Raw genomic sequence first — 17188 nt, 5'->3', positions numbered from 1 at the left:
TTTCCGCAGCTTCCGGTATTTCACTCACTCTAATGACACTGTCCTCTCTCATTCTTTTTCATTCTCATTTCTCATGTTCTTATATTTTCCTTCTCATCTATATATCTGTATTTCTTTCTTGGTTAACTTTCTTTCTCTAATTAATCCACTGTCCTGGTTGATGAATCGTAGAGGACAGGTTGTTAATTAATCTACTTTTATCGACGAGTTGCCAGACGAATGAGGGAAAGAGGAGGAATGAGGGAGAGAATGATGAGAGAGAGAGAATTATTTGGGAGAGAATGAAGGAAGACGAATGAGGAACCTGAATCCTAACTTACCTGGGCGTATACACCTGGTAGTATACCAGAGCAGAGGTGATGCTGTTGTGGGGGAGGGGGGAGGGGAGAGGGGGAGAGGAGGGGGGAGAGAGGGGAGGGGAGGGGAGAGGGGAGGGGGAGGGCATGGAGGAGGAGATATTATTGATTTAATGTTAGGTGTGCACGACGAATATGTTTGTACTGTTTTATAAAAATCAAATACGTACATGTTTAATAATATATGTAAATATATGGTATTATATATACGGATACATAGCATAATCACATTTCATAAGATATCATCTACATATAAGTTAACATATACATAGATATATATATAATCGCGTATCGCGTATTCTCTCTTTCTTCTTCCATTGTCTCCTCCCCCATGATTTTTCCTACTTCCTTCTCTCTTTAAACCCTCTCCAATCTCCTCCTTTCCATACTCCCCTCTCTCTCTCTCTCCCTCTCGGAAACCCACAAGTGACAATTATTATGGCCGGTAATCGTAGCCAAATCACATTACGAGTCTGTGGTCGGGAGATGAATGATGCTGAGGGAAGAAGTTCATTTAGGAGGCTGCCAGATCATCATATATTAGCTATACTGGGATGCTGTCTCGTGCGGCTCACTGTTTGTAATGTTAGTGTTGTCAGTCACTAGTGGGGGGGGGGGGTTCCTGTTTCTTTTGTTCCTTCTGTTCTTTCTGTTCTTCCTTTTTCTTCTTATCTTCCTCCTTCTTCTTCCTTCTGTTCTTCCTGTTCTTTCTGTTCTTCCATCTTCTTCTTCTTCTTATCTTCCTCCTTCTTCTTCCTTCTGTTCTTTCTGTTCTTCCTTCTTCTTCCTCTTATCTTCCTCCTTCTTCTTCTTATCTTCCTCCTTCTTCTTCTTCTTATCTTCCTCCTCCTCGTGTTCCTCCTTCTCCTCCTCTGCTTCACTCTAAAGGGTCCTGGCAGGAGACTGTGTGTATACTCTAGGGGGACATATGTGAATATACTCGTATACCCCTATAATATAATTCCCTTTATTACACTCCCCCTAATCTCCGACCCCTTCATCTCCATTCAAATGTATGCGAGTCCAAATACATGTATACAGTACGTAGATATACATATATGCATAAATCCAAATATACATACAGACCAAATGGGAAGGAACTGTAATTAATTTTCTGAGGAGGAAGGTGCTACTCTATGTAAGGTTGCAGTATTAGTTGATCTTAAGTCAGGGTTATAAAGCTGATGTTATTGTGTATTGACTTGGGAATAAATGGATTTGTAAATAAATAAATACATAAATGAATAAATAAATGAATGAATGAGTGAATTTATTTATTTATTTGTTTATTTGTTTACTTCTTCTTTCATGTATACAACAGACAAAGGTAAACACCATTGAGTACAAGTTGTGAACCTTGTCTACTTGTCACACGGAAATAATAATCAATGCTGCAAGAAGATTATTAAGACATATAAGTAGATTATCAAAGATTCATAAGTTTATTTTATTTTTCCCTCCTTAATTTGGTCTAAGAGAAAGTTACGAGTTACGACAGAGTTTCAGAGTAATTTGGCCTCTTGTGACGTAACGTAGGTAAGTCATGTAGAGGGTTTGTCACTCGTTTGGGATATATATTGTCCCATAAAAATGTCCCTCCCTCCCACCCTTCTTTCCTTCCCTCCTCTCCTTTTTCCCTCCCTCCCACTAATAGTGTCTCGGGGAACAGGCAGGGAGGGAAGCAGGGAGGGAGGCAGGGAGCAGGCAGGAATGGAGGGAGGGAGGTAGGAAGGCAAGGAGGGGCAGGGAGGAAGGCAAAGAGGGAGCAGGCAGGGAGGGAGGAAGGCAGGGAGGTAAGCAGGGACCAGTCAAGGAGGCAGGGAGGGTTATTTTTCTGGGACTCCCTATAATTAAAGTAAGAATGTCTAAGTTATTAGTAATATTTTAAAGGCTGAACCTAATGAAGTGGATTATTTTATTACACACAACACAGCTGATGTCTGATGTCATTTCGGTATCTAATTATTTGCATTGATTTGTTGACATTCAGAAAGTTTGTTCAGATTACCAATACAATTATAGGTTTAAGGCCTGAAAAATGTATAGTAATGTCCTCTTAGTGTGATAAGGTGGTGTCTTGACCCTCTCATGACTGTAATACTACTTCACACTATATATCTAAACCTCATACTCACTATATCTAAACCTCATACTCACTATATCTATACCTCATACTCACTATATCTATACCTCATACTCACTATATCTATACCTCATACTCACTATATCTATACCTCATACTCACTATATCTATACCTCATACTCACTGTATCTATACCTCATCACTACATCTATCTTACACTCACTATCGTTTCTGTGTGGATGTCAGTCACACTAGAATAACCCGTTATAGTACACCCTTCTTTCCTCACACAACTAAACTGTAGAATGCTCTGCCTTCTTCTGTGTTTCCATACTTGTACAATCTGTCTCACTTCAAAAAGATGTTTTTCCGGCATCTTCGCGGCGTAGATTAATATAGTCTTTTAAACTTCAAATTTTAATTTCTTTTTACTCTTATTTTTTCGGCGACTTGTGCCAAGGTGGGCTATTCCCCGTAAAAAAAAAATCAAGAGGTGATCGTATCTCCTTTCATCTAGTGATAGCTTATGATATATTACTTAGTGCATGTGCGAGGTCAGCTGGTTGCCTCACCTCCTGGTACACTGTCAGCGTGTGTTCTGCTGTCGTCACCATCTACACCTTCACCTGCTAAAAAAAAAGAGCCTGGTGAGGTGTTTATTAATCAGCTGACTTAGACAGTAATAATTCCTCATCAATCCTGTATATTTTGTGTTTTAATATATCACGTCAACTGGTGTGTGGACGTGAGGTAAACATTCTATCTTGTCTTGTTGGGCCACCGTGATGGATCATATATAAACATGATATACACCTTCATGCTCTCTCTCACACTGACTTACTATATACGATTCTCTTTATATCATTCATAGAGAGATTTTCTTACACCTGATTCATATATTGTGAAGAGTAATGTTGCTAGATAGACAGATAGACAGATAGATATATAGACAGATAAATAGATAGATAGATAGATAGATAGATAGATAGATAGGTAGGTGTGTGCTTAGTGGCCATACAGGTGACGCATTACATAACACAGTCACTTGTTAAGGGCGTATATATGGTCAGAAGATCCTCATTGACGCATTATTACGCATTATTATCAAGGGTGACGCATGCCTATAATATATTTTATAAGTGTAAAGTTAAACCTGATAGATTATTATAGAAGATGGCTATAATCCGCGTCGTATTATACCTCTCACCGCCATTCAACTAATTAGCGGAGTGATTTATCATTCAAACAAAGAATTAAAACCGAATTGAGTTCCTGTGATAATGTCCGACATGATGACTCGTGTGTGTGTGTGTGTGTGTGTGTGTGTGTGTGTGTGTGTGTGTGTGTGTGTGTGTGTGTGTGTGTCCTGGTGCATTGTTGTCTGTCTCTCTAAACACACACACACACACACACACACACACACACACACACACACACACACACACAACTGATCATTTAAGACGTCATTTACTGCCATAACATAAACAAACTATACCTAAATTTGATAAGGGTTAGGTCAGGTCGGGTCAGGTCAGGTTAGGTTAAATAAATGAATAATAATCCAATCCATTTTACAATTTATTCACTAGAAACTTATTAACCCTCAGGTGACACAGGTGAAAGAGGATTGATACACTGGTCCCTAAGTCACGTGACCCTAACGATGTAATTCCCTTACCTGACTGACCTCACCTACAGCCTCTATACAGCATCATTATCAGTCTACCTGGTGCTGTCTTGTCGTCTATTCCCGTTTAATGTGTGACACCAATTAAATATTATCTCAGGTTCACAATATCCAGTTGTTCTTGGAAGACGTTCAAGAGGGAGGCTGGACAATTTTCCGTCAATATATTAAGAATTTTGACATTACACTTGATAAAATTTTTTTCGATATGTGTAAATATGTAAAAAAAAAATGTGTTGCTGTGTGAAGGTAATTTATAGGTGAGATACAGGTATTTATCTTGTTTTAGGGAAGAAATGTATAATTTATAAACCGTGTGATATAAAAAATGAAATATTCTTCGTGTAATAGTGTGTTATGAGGACATTGACAGCATGAAGAGATGACATTAAAGCCCAGTGTTTGTGTTTTATTGTAAGGAACACCGAGCTTAACGGATCTAGTGGGTTAGCACTGTCTTCCGTCGAACTACCAACATCATTTGTCACTGGGCGATCCATCGTTGCCAATTTTATTTTTTTTTAATTTTTTTTACGTCGTTCAAGAATTTTTAAAAAAAAGATGGTTGTTTGTCGTGTTAAAGTGTCGTGTTTAACTTTTTTTCTTTACAATGTTTATGTCGTTTGTTTGTCCGTTTGTGTTTGTTTTAGTTGATATAATTTATAAAGATATATAAAAGGTTAAAAGACTATATATCTATATTTTTCTGGTCTTCCTACGATGTTAAGTCCTCATTAATTACTGTCCAGTCAACGATTTTTTTTCTCAATATTTCCTGGACACTTTTACGAGGGTGAGTTACCATACGAGTTTGTTCTCTTTATTTTCTTCTTCAATTTGTGTTTATTTTGTCTTTATTATTTTATTCTTTATATATATAATTTTGTTTTCATTCTTAGTCTTAATTTTTTTCTTTGTCATTCTCTTCTTTTCTTCTCATTTCTTCTTTTTTTTTACTCTTTCTTTTCCTTTTCTTCTCCTAAACATATTACAAACTACTCATCCACGACACAAACAACAACACCATCCACGACACAAACAACACCATCCACGACACAAACAACACCATCCACGGCACAAACAACACCATCCACGACACAAACAACACCATCCACGACACAAACAACACCATCCACGACACAAACATCAACACATACACGACACAAACAACACCATCCACGACACAAAACATCAACACATACACGACAATAAAACAACACCCTCATCCACGACAGCAAACAACACCATCCACGACACAAACAACAACACCATCCACGACAATAAAACAACAACACCATCCACGACACAAACAACACCATACACGACAAAACAACACCATCCATGACACAAAATAAATATAATACACGACAAAAACAACACCACATCCACGACACAAACAACACCATCCACGACACAAACAACACCATCCACGACACAAAACAACACTATCCACGACACAAACATCAACACCATACACGACACAAACAACACCATCCACGACACAAACAACACCATCCACGACACAAACAACACCATCCACGACACAAACAACACCATCCACGACACAAACAACACCATCCACGACACAAACATCAACACATACACGACACAAACATCAACACAGGCCTCGAGAAAGTAGTCGGGATCAATGTGACACCTGGATTGAGATAAATTGAATATCCAGAGAAAAAACCAGATGATTGGATGAGTTTTACCATGGCGGAGGAAACTCTCTCTCTCTCTCTCTCTCTCTCTCTCTCTCTCTCTCTCTCTCTCTCTCTCTCTCTCTCTCTCTCTCTCTGTCTATCTATCTATTTATCTATTTGTGTCTGTCTGATTTGTGTGTTTCTGTTTATTGCTGTCTATCTTGGTATGTCTGCCTGTCTGTCTGTCTGGCTGTTGCTTCGTGTTACTAATCTCTTCCTTTCTCTCTTTGTCCCCTCTTTATCATAACACTTTTACCCTGAAGGCTCTTCCACCCTTTTCTCATCTCCCCTGTCTTTTCCCTCTCCTACGCACTTCCCTCTCTTCTTTGCCCTTCACCCTCTCACCCTCCTTTCTCCCCCCTTCCTCTCTTCTCTTTCCTTTACCCTTCTTCTTCTTCCTCCTTTCCCCCTCACACCTCCATACTCCTCCTCTTCCTCTCCCTACTCCTTGTCTTCGTCCATTATCCTCCATACTCTTCCTCCTCTTTCTTCTTCTTCCTCTTGGCTCTTCACCCCCATCATCAATCCCTCCTCCATCCCCCACGCCCTTCCTCCATGTTAACGTCCTTCCCCACGCCCCTTATCCATCCCCCATGCCCTTCCCCACGCCCTTCATCAAATCCCCACCCTTCCCCACGCACGTTCACTCAAATTTCGATATCTCTTTTTCTTCCCCACGCCCTTCATCCAGCCTCCATGCCCTCCTCCTCCTCCCCTCCTGCCACGCCCTCCAGATGGCACGATAGGACACGGGGGTGGAGTGCTGGAGCCGCATGTTCTAATTGGCTGCCTGCATCAAGGAGGTGTCCGGGAGGCTTGATATGGCACGCGGAGGAGGGGAGCTATCAGGTCATGGGGAGGGGAAGGGGGAAGGGGGAGAGGATTGAGGTGAAGGGGAAGGAGACTTGAAGTGGAAAAAAATAGCATTGAGAAGAATATAGCAGACACCTGATTCAATTATATGATTATGAATTTTATATACCACTTGTAAACTCTCCGCCAGTGTAACCTTTTGTAATATAAGGTTCAAGAGTATACTTTAAAAGGTTTACCACAAAGTTTACATGTTGAGTGTCCTGGTTATGGGTACAGCCTTACTAACTGGCCACATGTGCTCGTATCCTGAAGCTGGATCCTGGACACGATTATATCACAACATATGGTTCTGTCTGTTCTGGTCGTATCGGTAACTCATCTCATAATGTTTGTTCTACTTTCTAATGCTACAGCTACCAGGTCTCTCTGTGTGATACTCAGTTCTTCTGCGTCACTGTTCATGATTTTAACTTTTTTTTTTTTTAATAATTGCTTTAGTTAATCCCAAATCACTGTTTATATTTCCATTATTGGTGTTTCGTTGGCCAGTTGATCTATAATAGAATGTTGTTTTTCCTGTTTTTCCTGTCAAGTATTACAGTTCTTTTAATATCATTCACCAAAGTACTTTTTAGACTCGGAACACCACAGCTTATGGGACTATCTAGCCACTGACCACCTTAAAGAAAATGGGAAGAGGGAAGGAGGAACACAGTAAAAGAAAACGAAAGACATACACAGAGATAAAGGGCGTTAACAAGTAGAAATACATATAAACAGATAGACAGACAGAGATAGACGTGTAAAGGTACAGATGTGCAGAGAGACGGGCAGATAGAGAGACGGGCAGATAGAGAGACAGGCAGATAGAGAGACAGACGTGTAGAGACAGACAGACAGACAGAATCAATATTAGTACCAAGGGGAAGAAGAACCTATCAGAGACGGGTATAATAATATAAGACTTATACTGACACACACACACACACACACACACACACACACACACACACACACACACACACACACACACACACACTTTCCCTTAGTTCACTCTTCCTCAAATGAGTAAAATTACTTCACATTCATAACACACTTACAATACGCACTTACATCAAGTTTTCCCAAGGCTGGATACACTTGGGGGATGGGGGAGAGTTGTAAGTGTGTCTTAAGTGAGTATCTGACGTGGAGTTAGGGTTTTCAAGGACTTAGTTGAGTGAATCAATGCACTTAAGGGCGTTGTTCTACGTGTCCTGGGAGGTCCTGTTTCCTACGAGAGAGAGAGAGAGAGAGAGAGAGAGAGAGAGAGATTTTAAAACTATCCCCTCTCCCTCCATCTATCCTTCTATCCATCCATCTATTACTACGCCCCTTCCTCCTTCCTTCCTACCTTCCTTCCTCCTCCCTCCTCCTCCTCTCCCTCCCTCCCTCCTCCTCCCTCCCTCCTTCCTTCCCTTACTCTCTGCCTCCCTCCCTCCTTCACTCCTCAATCTCTTCCTTCTTTACTCCTTCATTCCCTGACTCCTCCTTCTGCTCCTCCCTCAACCTCCTGCCGAGGATGTAGGGTTGTAACATCCTGCAGCACCTACAGGAGATCTCTCAAGACCTAACCCCCTCCTCCTTCCTTCCCTTCCGTAGGAGTCGACAGGTCTTTGGTAAGGGCGTGAAGTGATCCAGAAGTTAGGGACGCCCGGGCCAGGTCCTTCAGAAGCGACGCCCTTTGACCCTCCTCTAGGGACTTCCTTTCGTGTTGACTTAGGAAACTCCACTGACCACTCAGACGGTGACTGTAAACAAACGCAAGATGGCAGCGAGGACCAGGGTGTTGTGAGGACCTGGGTGTTGTGAGGACCGGGTGTTGTGAGGACCAGGTGTTGTGAGGACCGGGTGTTGTGAGGACCCGGGTGTTGGGACCAGGTGTTGGAGGGACTCAGGTTTGTGAGGACTCGGGTGTTGGTGAGGACCAGGTGTTGTGAGGACGGGTGTTGTGAGGACCTGGGTGTTGTGAGGACCTGAGTGAGGACCCGGGTGTGAGGACCCGGGTGTTGTGAGGACCTGGGTGTTGTGAGGACGGGTGTTGTGGGGACCAGTGTTGTGAGGACTCGGGTTTGTGAGGATTCGGGTGTTGTGAGGACCCAGGTGTTGTAGGACAAGTGTTGTGAGGACCTGGGTGTGAGACCCAGGTGTTGTGAGGACAGGTTTTGTGAGACCAGGTGAGACCAGGTGTTGTGAGGACTCGGGTTTGTGAGGATTCAGTGTTGTGAGGACCCGGGTGTTGTGAGGACCCGGGTGTTGTGAGGACCTAGTGGTGGGGACCTGGGTGTTGTGAGGACCCGGGTGTTGTGAGGACCCGGGTGTTGTGAGCTGGGTGTTGTGAGGACCCGGGTGTTGTGGGGACCAGGTGTTGTGAGGACTCAGGGTTTGTGAGGATTCAGTGTGTGAGGACCCGGGTGTTGTGAGGACCTGAGTGTTGTGAGGACCCGGGTGTTGTGAGGACCCAGGTGTTGAGACCAGGTGTTGTGAGGACCCGGGTGTTGTGAGACAGGTGTTGTGAGGACCTGGGTGTTGTAGCTGGTGTTGTGAGGACCTGGGTGGCCGGTGTTGGGAGGACTGGTGTTGTGAGGACCAGGTGTTGTGAGGAACCGGGTGTTGTGAGGACCCGGGTGTTGAGGACCGGGTGTTGTGAGGACCCGAGTGTTGTGAGGCCCAGGTGTTGTGAGGACCCGGGTGTTGTGAGGACCAGGTGTGAGGACCCGGGTGTTGTGGGACCCAGGTGTTGTGAGGACCCGGGTGTTGTGAGGACCCAGGTGTTGTGAGACCTGGGTGTTGTGAGTGGGTGTTGTGAGGACCAGGTGTTGTGAGGACCCGGGTGTTGTGAGGACCCAGGTGTTGTGAGGACCCGGGTGTTGTGAGGAGGTGGTGTTGGCAGGGACCAGGTGTTGTGAACCGGGTGTTGTGAGACCTGGGTGTTGTGAGGACCCGGGTGTTGTGAGGACCGGGTGTTGTGAGGACCCGGGTGTTGTGAGGACCCAGGTGTTGTGAGGACCCGGGTGTTGTGAGACCCAGGTGGTGTGAGGACCCGGGTGTTGTGAGGACCCAGGTGTTGTGAGGACCCGGGTGTTACAAAGTCGAGGTTCAGCCATGGCCTCATCCACCAGCCATACCCTCATCCACCAACCATGCCCTCATCCACCAACCATACCCCATCCACCAACCGTACCCTCATCCACCAACCATACCCTCATCCACCAACCATACCCTCATCCACCAACCGTTGCCCTCATCCACCAACCATACCCTCATCCACCAACCATACCCTCATCCACCAACCATACCCTCATCCACCAACCATACCCTCATCCACCAACCATACCCTCATCCACCAGCTATGACTCACGATTACCATAAATTTAATTGAGTTTCGCCACGTCTTGTGTCACCCTGACTTACATAACGCGTTTGTAATACCTTTGTTACAAGATGTACTTCCGCTGACCTTCAGCTGTTGACTCCGACGTGTGCCACCAGCAGAAGCAGTAGCAGAAGGAGAGGTAGGGAGGGGAAGGGAGTAGGGAGAGGTGAGCGGGTCGTTAGCCAGCGGGAACAACAAGGTGATTAGCTATTCAAGCCTCAATTAAGGAGCAGAAACTTGTTATAGAGGATAAGAGTAGTTCTTCGTTGGGAAATTTTCGATTATACTTTACCTTAGTTGCTGGAAATTTCTCTCTCTCTCTCTCTCTCTCTCTCTCTCTCTCTCTCTCTCTCTCTCAGAAAGTCTCCTATTCCCCCTTCCTCATCTCTCCCCTTTCTCTTCTTCCTGCCTCTACCTTCCTCCACCCACCTAATTCATTTTCTTTCTTCTCTTCCTCTTCCTCTTCCATCTCCTTCTCCCCTTTCGTCTCCGCATCTTCCCCATATTCCCTCCTTATTCCCTTTCCCTCAACTCCTCTCCCCCTTTCTTTCTATTTCTCCTTCTCTTCCCCCTATTCGCCTTTTCTCCTCTCTTTCTCTTCTCTTCTCCTCCCCTTGCTCTTTACTCTCCTACTCCCCTCTTCCCCTCTCCTCCCCCTATCTCCCCTTCTCCCTCACAACTACCTCACACCCTCATAACCAACGTGGAATTTCTGCTTATGATTTTTCCCACTACACAGAGGTTAGAGGAAGAACACACCACCACCACCACCGCGTTGGCTATCGTTCGCAACTCCTTCGATCGCTTCCCTCAACGATTTTTCAACCATAAATTAATATTTATCACCTTTTAACCATCCATAAATAACTATCGACCTCAATAATACATAACTAGTTTATAAATTTCTATCAAGACTACGATTCTATGTAGTTTTTAAGAGGAATAGAAACCTAGAAGAGAGGAATATTGCTCTCCAAAAGTATGAAATTCTAGCGGACGAAAACTATACCGAGGAAGACACAAGGTAAAGAAAACAGAGACGCATTAATATATGGCTTCATTCTCAATTCAATTACAGCCCAGAGTTGGAAGTCGTGTATTGTCGAGATTCTGTTTAGGTCGGCCCGTTGCCATTTTAATTATATATTAAAGGTCTTAGAGGGTAGGCGTTACTGATTAACTGCCGGTAATAAGGCCAGAAAGACCAAGGGTTTCCGGCACCTTACACACACACACACACACACTGGCTACAGGGGAGGGAAGGAGGAATAAGCATTGTGTAAATTGAATTTCTGAGCTGGCAAAGCTATAGGCTAGCCAGGAGGGAGGGGATTTTTCTGATGGGGGTGTGTGTGTGTGTAGGTTGTGGTGGTGTGTAGTGGAGTGTAGGTAGTGGTTTAATTGATGGTGATGTTGCGTAGGATGTGGTGGTTGTGATTTGTGGTGGAGTTGGTGTGTAGATTGTGGTGGTGATTGTAGATTGTTGGGAATGGTGATTGTGGTGGTGTGTGTGGGTATTGATGGTAGTGGTGATTGTGGTGGTGATATGTAAGTGATGATGATTGATGTTGTTGTTATTGTTATTGTTGTTATTGTTATTGTTGTTGTTGTTGATGGTTGTGTTATTGGTGGTGACTTATTTCCAAGCTAGACTTACCTAATGCACTGTGGATAATAATAATAGTAATATATATACAGTATAAGTTTACCTGTAGATAAGACTCGGGACTATAATTATCACAAGATGAAGAGAGAGAGAGCTGAATGGTCTTGTCTCTCAGTACGTGTATAATTTTTTCATATAATTAGTATTTTTGTTTGTAATGGATTATATTCTGGCGTTATGTGTGTGTATATCAAGTCTCTCTCTCTCTCTCTCTCTCTCTCTCTCTCTCTCTCTCTCTCTCTCTCTCTTCTACTCTGATAAATTCTAATTTCCTTATTTCCACTATCTTTCAAATATCTCTCTCTCTCTCTCTCTCTCTCTCTCTCTCTCTCTCTCTCTCTCTCTCTCTCTCTCTCTCTCTCTCTCTCTCTCCTCCTCTCCTCACTCAAACTCACTTCTCACAAATTCTCTTAATGTCTTCCTCCCATTTTTTATCCCTCATTTTGATTCTCCTCTCCTGTTTCCTCCTATTATATACCCTTCACCTCTATATTGCCTCCCTCCTCCTCCTTCCTCCCTCCTTCCTCCTTCATTCTCCCAATCGATTGTAATTTATTTTCTCAACCTTCCTTTCTCACAGAAATCTTTGGTCATTTTAGGTATTTCTTGTTGTTATTGTTTTTGTTGTACTTGTTGTTGTTGTTATTTTTGTTCTTGTTGTTCTTGGCCTTGTTGTTCTTGTAGTTCTTGTTGTTGTTCTTGTTGTTATTATTCTTCTTGTTGTTTTTGGTCTTTTTATTGTTGTTCTTGTTATTCTTGTTCTTCTTCTCTTCTTTCTTTTACTGTGTTCCAATTAGTGATTTTTTTCCTTTTAATCATTTCTTTTTATTACCCTTTTTAACTTTTCTTTCCTTTCTATTCTTTCTCTTCCCTTTAACATTTTCTATTATTATCTACCCCTTCTTCTTCTTCTTCTTCCTCCCTTTCTCACATATATCTCCTACCCTTTTATCCTTCCCTGTTTCCCTCCCTCTTTTATCCTCCTCACCCATTTCCCACTTTCCCATTCATCCCTTTCTTTACTTCTTCTTCTTCTTCTTCTCTCCCCATTCATCCCTTTCCCATCCCCATTTAACCTCACCCCCATTAGTCCTCCTCATAAATCATACCTCCCTCCCCTCCCTCATCCCTCCCACCCTCCCTCTCTCCCCCATCTTTCTCCCTCCATCCCTCCCCATCATCTCATCTATCCCCTCCACCTCTGAAGAAAATAGAACAGGGTGGTAGATGAGGGCAGTCTTACCCGCCGCCCATAAACGCATGAATAGTGGGCGCCCGTCACTGCACAACACCCCGTCCTCCTCCTCCTCCTCCTCCTCCTCCCGCGGCACCGACGACCCCTCTAGAAGTATACCCCTCCTTCTCCACCCCTCCTTCCCCTCCTGCTGCGTCCCTCATGTTGGAAGGAAAGAGGAAGGGAAGGGGAAAGAAAGGAGGGAGGGTAGGAGGGAGGGAGTGAGTTTTTAAGGACCCCACCCTTCTCTCTTGGAAATTCCATCTCCTTCCCTCCTCTCTCTCCTTCTCCCAAAGACTTCCATATTCCTTCAAGTCCCTTCCTAAGACCTCCCTCTTGAAGATGATCCCTTTCCTTAAAGACCTTCCTGTCTTTCGAAGACTCCATCTTGGAGACCCGCTCTTGAGAATTTTCATCTTGGGGATCCTCTCTCTCTCTCTCTCTCTCTCTCTCTCTCTCTCTCTCTCTCTCTCTCTCTCTCTCTCTCTCTCTCTCTCTCTCTCTCTCTCTCTCTCTCTCTCTCTCTCTCTCTCGAAGACGCACCTCCTCCTGAAGGTTCTCCTCTTGAGGAATCTCCTACTGAAGACCCGCCCACCTGAGGACCCCTTCTTGAGACCCCCTCCTGAACATCCATACCCAGATGAAGATCCCCTCCTGCTGTGTCCTCCCAGCTAGGGCTTTCAAGACCCCTCCCAGCCTCCTGACGACCCCGACACCAGCAGCAGCTGCTGCTCCTTTGGTCTCGAGAAACTGTATATGATAGCTGGTCGTAATTAAGCGTTAAGGACCCCAGGACACCAGATTCTCAATAGTTCGTACGATTTATATATTTTTCCACCCTAACTGGAGATGAAAAGAGTCTGTTTAAATTGGCTCACTAATACTATGGCCACAAGGATGGTGGATTCCTCTGAGACTCTACAGTACCTTCGCTTGTTGTAGTCTTTTATCTGCAGCAAGAAGGGGGGTGAGGGAGGAAGGAGGGGTGAGAGGGAGGGAGGAGGAGGAAGGAGGGTGAGGAGGAGGGGGTGAGAGGGAGGGAGGGTGTCGGGATCCTCGTATGAAACTTGGAGAATCTTTACCCAAGACCTTCACTGGCAGGATTCAACTCTTGTTCTTGACTTCAGGTTCACCCTCAGCTTCGCCTTTCAGTGTGTCTTTGGATTCACCTCAGGTTTCTTACTTACTCTTGCTTTTCGGTTCAGTTCTGGGTTTGTCTTCATGTTTGTGTTCGGGTTCACCTTTGGGTTTTATTTCGGGTTCACTTCGGATCTCGCCTCTGGGTTCACTTAAGATTACTTTTGATTACTTACTTGTTTTTGTTGTTGTATTTGTTTTGGTTTTGTTCAGTGATAAATATAATGTGTTTATTGTTTTTTGTGATGGTGTGTACTTGTTCCCATCCGTTATGATAGTGATGGTGATACTAAGGTGACAGACAGACAGACAAACAAATGCATAAATTAATTAGAAATACCCAGCAAAATAAACACTCCTTCACCACGCCCACAACTGCCATACTGAGGAAGTAGCCAATCAGCTCACTGCCACAAGATTAACACCTCCTTCTTTTAGGTCTGATTGTATATTGTCTTTAATGAGTGCCTCGTCATGGGGGGTGTTGAAAGGTGCACCGCCCACGCCCACGCCTACGGTCCTGACACGCCCACACGACATGGCTAAGAGAGAGAGAGAGAGAGAGAGAGCTGTTATGACCTGCATTAAACCATACGTCCCACCCCACACGTCATTCTCTAACACGCCCACAACACGCCCACACCACTCCCACACTACACCCATAGTCTACACCTTACAATCTCTGAGCTGTATTTATGGGTAATGGTATAACGAGGCAAATAATTCTTAAGAGGTTGATTTCATACATACATACATACATACATACATACATACATACATACATACATACATAAAGGATATATTTGTCAGAAGAAATACACACGTCATAGCACACTTATGTAATTACGGTTAGGTTAGGTTAGGTTAGGTTAGGTTAGGTTAGGTTAGGTTAGGTTAGGTTAGGTTGAGTTAGAGAGTTGTTAGGACAGTCCACTATGTTTCTGGTCACACTGAGTCACTCTAGAAGCAACACACTCAGGGCGTCCAACATAGTTAATAGTAGTTACCTTGAGCGGATGATAAGGCAACACAACCACTCTGTCTGTGTTGACTGGAAGGTAACAACAACCAGACCCTTGGTGATGTTGCTGATCCAGAAGTCACTCTTGTACTCTAATATAACCCGGATACATGATTAATTAACGTTATCAGGTATCAACATTGCAACCTCTAAAGTTCTCTTAACACCAACACGTATATAGAAGCTCCTTATATGGTTATTTCTATGTTTATTCTAATTTATACTATTTATTGTTGAGTCTTCCATGATAATTTTAGTTAGAGTCAAATAGGTGAGGTTTTGTGTTTTATTTTTTATTTATCAAGAAGCATTATTTTTTAAGGTCGTGATTGTAACTTATTCATGATTGTATAGGAACTGCTTGTGATGGTAGTGTGTAAGGTCACCTCTAAACCACACACACACACACACACACACACACACACACACACACACACACACACACACACACACACACACACTCATCTTTCGCATCTTCCATTACAGTATTATCAGATTTTCCATACAGGCAAATGAACTTCTCTTTCTCTTTCTCTCTTTCACTCACCTGTCTCTACTATCTCTCTATCTATCTCTGTCTGTCCGTCTCTCTCTCTCTCTCTCTCTATTTATTTCACTTTTCCTCACTCTCCTCATATCTCTCTCTCACCATCCTCTCTTCTCAAGTCTCTCTTTTCTCATCTATTTGTCCATCCTCTCTCTCTCTCTCTCTCTCTCTCTCTCTCTCTCTCTCTCTCTCCTCTCTCTCTCTCTCCGTCGGGAATGGTTGGTTGGGGAAGGAGATGACTGACTGAAGCAAGAGATGACTAACTGGGGCAGGAGATGACTGGCTGAAGCAAGAGATGACTGACTGAACCGGAGATGACTGACTGGGGGCAATAAAATGACTGGCTGAAGCACGAGATGACTGAATGAACCGGAGATGACTGACTGAGGCAAGAGATGGCTGGCTGGCTGGCTGGGAGGTTTATGGGTGGGTGTGAGACATCTGCGGAGGCGCTGAGCACGAGGAAGCCAATGGCCACTTTACATTTGCATGCCAGTGAGACTCGCCATTACCCTGTAGGACTGAGACTAGCGCCCTTTTTATTTTTATATCTTTTTTTTTATTACTTTTCCTCTCCCCCAAAGTCTCGGTCTGTTTGTAAGTCTGATGGTGTATGTCTGAGGGTATATGTCTGAGGGTATATGTCTGAGGGTGTATGTCTGAGGGTATATGTCTGAGGGTATATGTCTGAGGTATATCTGAGGGTATATGTCTGAGGGTATATGTCTGAGGGTATATGTCTGAGGGTATATGTCTGAGGGTATATGTCTGAGGGTGTATGTCGAGGTGTATGTCTGAGGTATGTCTGAGTATATGTCTGAGGTAAGCGAGGTATATGTCCGAGGTATATGTCTGAGGGTATATGTCTGAGGTGTATGTCTGAGGGTATATGTCTGAGGTATATATCTGAGGTATATGTCTGAGGTGTATGTCTAAGGGTGTATGTCTGAGGGTATATGTCTGAGGGTATATGTCTGAGGGTATATGTCTGAGGTATATGTCTGAGGTATATATCTGAGGGTATATGTCTGAGGGTATATGTCTGAGGGTATATGTCTGAGGGTATATGTCTGAGGTATATGTCTGAGGGTGTATGTCTGGAGGTATATGTCTGAGGTATATGTCTGAGGGTATATGTCTGAGGTATATGTCTGAGGGTATATGTCTGAGGTATATGTCTGAGGGTATATGTCTGAGGGTATATGTCTGAGGGTATATGTCTGAGGGTATATGTCTGAGGGTATATGTCTGAGGTATATGTCTGAGGGTATATGTCTGAGGTATATATCTGAGGTATATGTCTGAGGTATATGTCTGAGGGTATATGTCTGATTCGAGGTGTATGTCTGAGGGTATATGTCTGAGGGTATATGTCTGAGGTATTTTATTGTTTTATTTATTTTATTTTTTGCTTTTAAATTATGTTGTATGTGTGTGTGTGTGTGTGTGTGTGTGTGTGTGTGTGTGTGTGTTGTGTATGTATGTATGATGTATGTATGTATGTATGTAAACAGATAACT

This window comes from Homarus americanus, unplaced genomic scaffold, assembly GCF_018991925.1.
Source record: "Homarus americanus isolate GMGI-L3 unplaced genomic scaffold, GMGI_Hamer_2.0 scaffold51859, whole genome shotgun sequence".
NCBI lineage: Eukaryota > Metazoa > Arthropoda > Malacostraca > Decapoda > Nephropidae > Homarus > Homarus americanus.
This window is presented reverse-complemented; position numbering follows the sequence as displayed.